The sequence below is a fragment of the Dasypus novemcinctus genome, chromosome 29 (assembly GCF_030445035.2).
Source record: "Dasypus novemcinctus isolate mDasNov1 chromosome 29, mDasNov1.1.hap2, whole genome shotgun sequence".
NCBI lineage: Eukaryota > Metazoa > Chordata > Mammalia > Cingulata > Dasypodidae > Dasypus > Dasypus novemcinctus.
The window spans coordinates 31,530,265-31,536,222 of NC_080701.1; the positions used below are offsets into that span (position 1 = coordinate 31,530,265).

The following is a 5,958-nucleotide window of genomic DNA, read 5'->3' on the forward strand; positions in this document are numbered from 1 at the left end:
CCTTATATAATAAAAGAAAGTATAGATGAGTCTGCCATAATATATTCTTTGAGAAGTCACTCTAGGTCTTAGGGTTTTCTCCTTTCTTTTCTGAATATTCTCAAAATTTAGTATTTTAAAATCCATTGTGAAATTTCATTTTATTTCTTATTTCCTTTTTGGAAATTGGCCCCACATTGGCATTGGGGTCTTCTGACCTGATACTGGCTCCCAATATCTCCAAAATTCTCCCAATCTCTAAAAGTTATCAAAAATGGTAACAGCAACCTATAGAATGAAAGCTGAACATGTATGAAGTGTGAGGTGCTGAGTCCGAGACACTTAATTATGTGTAGGTCATTCAGAAATTTTATTGTAATTTATTTATATATAATGGGTTTACCCATCAGGCACTGAGGGAAGTAAATATATAAATTATTAAAGAAAATAGAAGAAAATGTTGGAGAATAAATCTGTCACCTTGGCTGATGTCTTAACTGCAACCCCAAGGGCACTAAAACCAGAAGGTAAAAAATTGATGGATATGACCCCATCAGAATTAATTTGGGACAACTCAGAATGACCATCCGAGATCCATGCCCCCTGTGAGATTGGCTGAGTCCTCTCTTACAACTGCATCATAGTTCAACATCTTCCTCTACCCAGTCCTGCTTCCCTCACTCCTGTATAGGTGTGGTTCTGGAGAGCACTCCCCAATAAAACTCTTGTATGCCAATCTCCATCTCTAAGTCTGTTTTCAGGTAATCTCACCTAAGACAGTTGATATCAAAAAGCAAACTCTAAAATGGGATTTTGGAACTGTATCACTGAGTCTATAGACTCAGCTGTAAATGAGGCTTCCATCACGGATGGTCAGTAGAATCCCAATAGTCTTTAGAATGTTAGAGAGGCACAGTTATTAAAATTTTCACTAATGGCAAACTGTGATGAGATATAGGTGGAAGGGAAATCACTTGTGGTTGCAATAGTTTAGGCATTTGAGAGGTTCAGGAAAGTAAGAGGTGTCAAGACTACAGAATTGAACAGCTTGTGCTTAGTGTTATGCACAAGAGAAAGACAAAGGCTGCAGGTGATCAATCACCTATTTAGGGTGAAGTATTAAAGTCAGATGGCCTCTCTGCTAATGTGTAAAGAAGCTCCCATCTCCTACAGCCAGAGGGCTGAAAATGTTCAAGATCAGTCCAAGAGCTTAATTATAAGGGTGGCAAAGCATCAGAGAAGTTTGAATTCTCAACGTCAAAAGTCTGTTCTATCAAGGTCAGAGAAGTGATTTGGAAGGAAGGAGTGGGCCCTGAGTATTGGGATGGGGACATCTGTGTTGGGAAGATCAAGAAACTTGAAATTCCAGATTTCCCTGAATTCTCTACAGAAGTGACCCATTTCCCTGGTGCTCCTCTTCCTTCCCCTAAAACTATTTAGAGATATCTAATTTGCAAAAGATATTTGCTATCCTCAAGATATACACCCAGCTATCCTGATGGGAGACCCATTGTTAGAGTCACAGCTCAGCATAACCAAATTGTGGAAAGATGAAAAAAGGCTATGTGCTGAAGGGGCTGTAGGGTCTAGCCTGTGTGTATCAGCAGGAGCTGAAAGAGTATTATAGGACAGGATTCTGATCAAGGGTGGCAGAACATAAAGTTGAATCAAAGAGAGTTTATTGATATGGCTCACCCTTCCAGAATACAGGATTTCACACTCTGGCAGGATCCTGGGAAATGATGATAATATGCTAAAAGGATATCTCTTGGAAATTTGGAGAAAAGGTATGGCCCACACTAAATGAAGTAGAAATGCCAAAACTGTAGTGGCAGATGACAAAGGAAGGGAGAGAGCAAAGCTCAGAAAAGTGGCCATGCTAGAGTGGGTACTCTAACTATCCACATCAGTTGACTATCTTGTAAGGGAGGTCCTGAAGAGGACTCCATTTCTCAAAGGAATAAGGAATGCACCGATGAGGAGAGCAACAAAATCGAAAAATACAGCGGTGGCTGTCTATTGCAGGCTAGAGTTTTAAGAAAAGAGGCTATTATGGAACTGAATTCCCTCGTAGCAAGGAAGATGGCAGAGTCCCAGAATAGAAGAGGTCAGATGGAGGCATTTAATTATCAAAAGCAAGGTAGAGCATTCTCTGAGCTTCTTCCAGGCAAACATCTCTCTTTGGTTCTGCTACTAGACTTTCCTCACATCACGGCCTCCTAATGCCAGTCTTCACTCCTGCCTCAAAAAAAGAAAGCAAAGCTGCTTCCTGCCCCTAGGCCAGAGGAAACATCAGCCAATGTGAACTTGCCAAAAGGAGAAAAAGCCCAGCAGGAAGCAATTGAACATATTGATGAAGTACAAAATGAAATAGACAGACCTAATGAATAAGCCAGACAGGAGATTTTGAAAGTAGAACAGAATCATAACAAACTCTGCCAACCATTCTTTCAGAAAAGGTCACAATTGATTGCCAAAATCCCAAATTTGGGGGTAAGAATATTTGTCAACCATCCACAACGTCTATACTGCTTGGCAAGGAAGATGAAGTGGCACTGCGCTGTTTGACCAGAGCTGAGAGACAGAATTTGAAGCTATTAAATCAGGTTACAGGACATATTTTTATTTTGATGAAAATCTTTACTTTGAAAATAAAGTTTTCTCCAAAGAATTTCATCTGAATAGAGGGTGATCCATCCTCAAAGTTGACTGATACCAAATGGAAGTTTGGAAAGGACTTGATAAAACATTCTAGTCAAATATAGAATAAAACAAGCAGGAAGAGGCAACAGTAAAAACCAGAGAGCATCTTTACCTGCTGTGCTGACCATTCTGATGCAGGTACAAATGAGTTAAGATATGTCATCAAAGATGACATTTGGCCACAGCCAAATCACAGCACTATTTATTCCTGATATGGATGATAAAGAAGGAGAAGAAGGTGATGATGATAATGGAGGAGACAGATTGGAAGATATTGATGAAGAAGGGGAAGAGGTTAAATGGAAAGAAGATGAAAATGATGATGAGGCAAAGGAAGGAGAAGAAGATGAAGAAGAAGATTATTAATGGAACATTGATGGATTCCAACCTTCCCTTTTCCTCTTCTCCAGTCCCTGGGAACAAGTTGCAGTCTTTTTTATGTCCCACCTTGTGCTCAGCTGCCCTGCTTTTGAGATCCCCTTTCCCTTCTTTACACCATAGTTCTCAACTTATTTGGGGGAAAATATTTTGAGCATAATACAGTGGAATAATGATCTTATGTTGGTTTCAGCTGTATGTAACCCAGAAAAACATGTTCCTAAACATAATCCATTCCTGTGGGTGTGAACCCATTGTAAGTAGGACCTTTTTTGAGGTTCTTCAATTAAGGTGTGGCCCACCTCAATCAGGATGGGTCTTAATCCTAGTACTGGAGTCCTTTATAAGCAGAATGAAATTCAGAAAAAGAGAGAGAGTCGCTGGAAGCAAGAAGCTGAAAGTCAACGGAATCCAGAAGATATTCTGGAAGAGCCAGGAGAGGCCACCATGCCATGTGACAGAGAAGCCCAGGACCAAGGATTACTGGCTGCCAGCCCCAGAACATCAATCTTTCAGAAGAAAGCATTGCTTTGATGATGTCTTGATTTGGAATTTTTCTAGCCTCAAAACTGTGTGCTAATAAATTCCCATTGTTTAAGTCAGCCCATTGCATGGTATTTGCTTGAGCAGTCAAGGAAACAAAAACAAATCTCTATCCCTTTCTGTTCTAAAATCATTTTTATCCCTTCCTGTCTCAACAAACAACTTTATGGACTCAACACACCATGATGCTTTGTGTCTGGGGGTGGGGGGAGGAAAGCTTCTGTCCTCTGTGCTCTACTGGCAGCTGGAAGTTGCTAGAACCCTGAGCAGTAGTACTTAGAATTCTAGCTTTCTTCCTCCTTTCTCTGTAAATTAGTCCCAGCGATTGCACTATTTTTCTATGTGAAAATGGACAGTTAGCATTTACCAACATTTATCTATCTATTTTCCTGTGTCTAAAAAAAGAAAAAAAAAAACTTTGAAAACCAAAGTTATGGAAGGTGAGCAAATGGTGTTTGAATGTTTATGTGGGTTAAGTGGGCATTTTGACAGCATGGCTTTTCTTTTGTTAAGTTTAATTTTGATGTCTAACAGGCATCCTTGCAAAATAAGGTGACACCTTTAAAATAAAATTCTCTCCCAATGATGACTTGAGCCCTGCTACTCGATGGGAGAATCAGCAGAACCTGTAAGATTGTATTTGGAATTGACATTCTCTATTCTAATTATTTCCTGTTCAGATTTACATTTCACTGGAAAGGAAAGATGCGGCTCAGTCTTAAATGGTGAAAGTACACAGGTTGGGAGCAGATGTGGATCAAGCGTTGAGAACCTGCCTCCCACATGAGAGGTCCCAGATTTGGTTCCAGGTGCCTCCTGAAAAAAAAACAACAGCAACAATAAAACCAACTCAGGGAAGCCTGGCTTAGTGGTTGAATGATGACTTCCCACATTTGAGATCCCAGGTTCAATCCACAGACTCTGGTAACTAAAAAAAAAAAAAAAAAAAAAGTGTACAGGTGGCTTTGTTACAATAAAGCTAAATGTGTACACACACATACATACAAGCAGGGTAGATTCAATGTCATAATGATTGACACGGTAAGTGTAGCAGCCAGAAGAAGGCCTGATCTGCAGAGCATGAAAAAAATTAAGGGACCTGCCACATTAGTGAAATTTTTAGGAGTCCAATAGTCTGGATGCATGCCAGTACATTCCCTTCAAAATTTCAAAATAAAGTACACATTATTTCATCTAACATATCCCAACAATAAGAAATAAGCACAATGCTTAATAGGCCTCTTCTTGTGCTGAAGGGAGCATACTGGACATTGGAAATACTGTTCCAATCCATTTCATGGCTGAAATAGAAGGCTTCCAGCTTTAAATTGGTCCCAGGGTGAGAAAGGACCCTGCAGCAAGTCAGCTGGTATGCAAGCAACCTTAATTCTTATGCCACAGACCTGGCAGGTCCTATGATACTATATGGTACTAGAGGTATATTCGGAGAAAAAGACATCATGTGGCCATGTGGACTTTATAGTTAGCCCTAATAGAAGAACCAAAATGTAGTACTCGAGGATTCTAGAGCAAAATCATGACACACTCAGCAAAGAACAATACGCCATTTGATTTCAGCTACTATCATGATAAAGGGCACTGGCAGACTGAAGGTCCGACCATGGGACATCAAGTGGCTATGCAGCAAGGAATACCCTTCATGAGCTAAGTTCTCCAGGAGCCACCAAGTAAAAAGTTTAGACAGGCCCAGAAACAATCAATTGTGAGATGGAAGTAACTCCAGGATCAGACACAGCTGGGAAAAAGGAAACAATTAGGTTGCCTGAGTTGTGGTCCAGACTCCTATGTTTTTCATAACTGTCATATTGGCACTTCTGTTTCTGCTCACACTCATGGTACTTTTTTTTTTTAAAGATTTATTTATTTTAATTCCGCCCACCCTCCCCTGGTTGTCTGTTCTCTGTGTCTTTTTGCTGCGTCTTGTTTCTTTGTCCGCTTCTGTTGTCGTCAGCGGCACGGGAGGTGTGGGCGGCGCCATTCCTGGGCAGGCTGCTCCCTCCTTCGCACTGGGCGGCTCTCCTTATGGGTGCACTCCTTGTGCTTGGGGCTCCCCTACGCGGGGTCACCCCTGCGTAGAGCAGCACTCCTTGCGCGCATCAGCACTGCTCATGGGCCAGCTCCACACGGGTCAAGGAGGAGGCCCGGGGTTTGAACCGCGGACCTCCCATGTGGTAGACGGACGCCCTAACCACTGGGCCAAGTCTGTTTCCCATCATGGTACTTTTTTTATAACTTACACTTGGACAATGACCAGCTGATGAAGAAGAAAAAAAAAATTGAGCTTGGTCATGGACAGGTTGGTTTGGTGTGTTGGTGGAAGCTGAAATTGGACTT

The 5,958-nt window shown here is 41.3% G+C and overlaps 1 pseudogene; it reads left to right on the top strand.

The window, feature by feature from the left end:
* Positions 1-1,855: 1,855 nt before the first annotated feature.
* On the top strand, positions 1,856-3,048 carry LOC101432135 (protein SET-like; annotated as a pseudogene).
* The last annotated feature ends 2,910 nt before the right edge of the window (positions 3,049-5,958 follow it).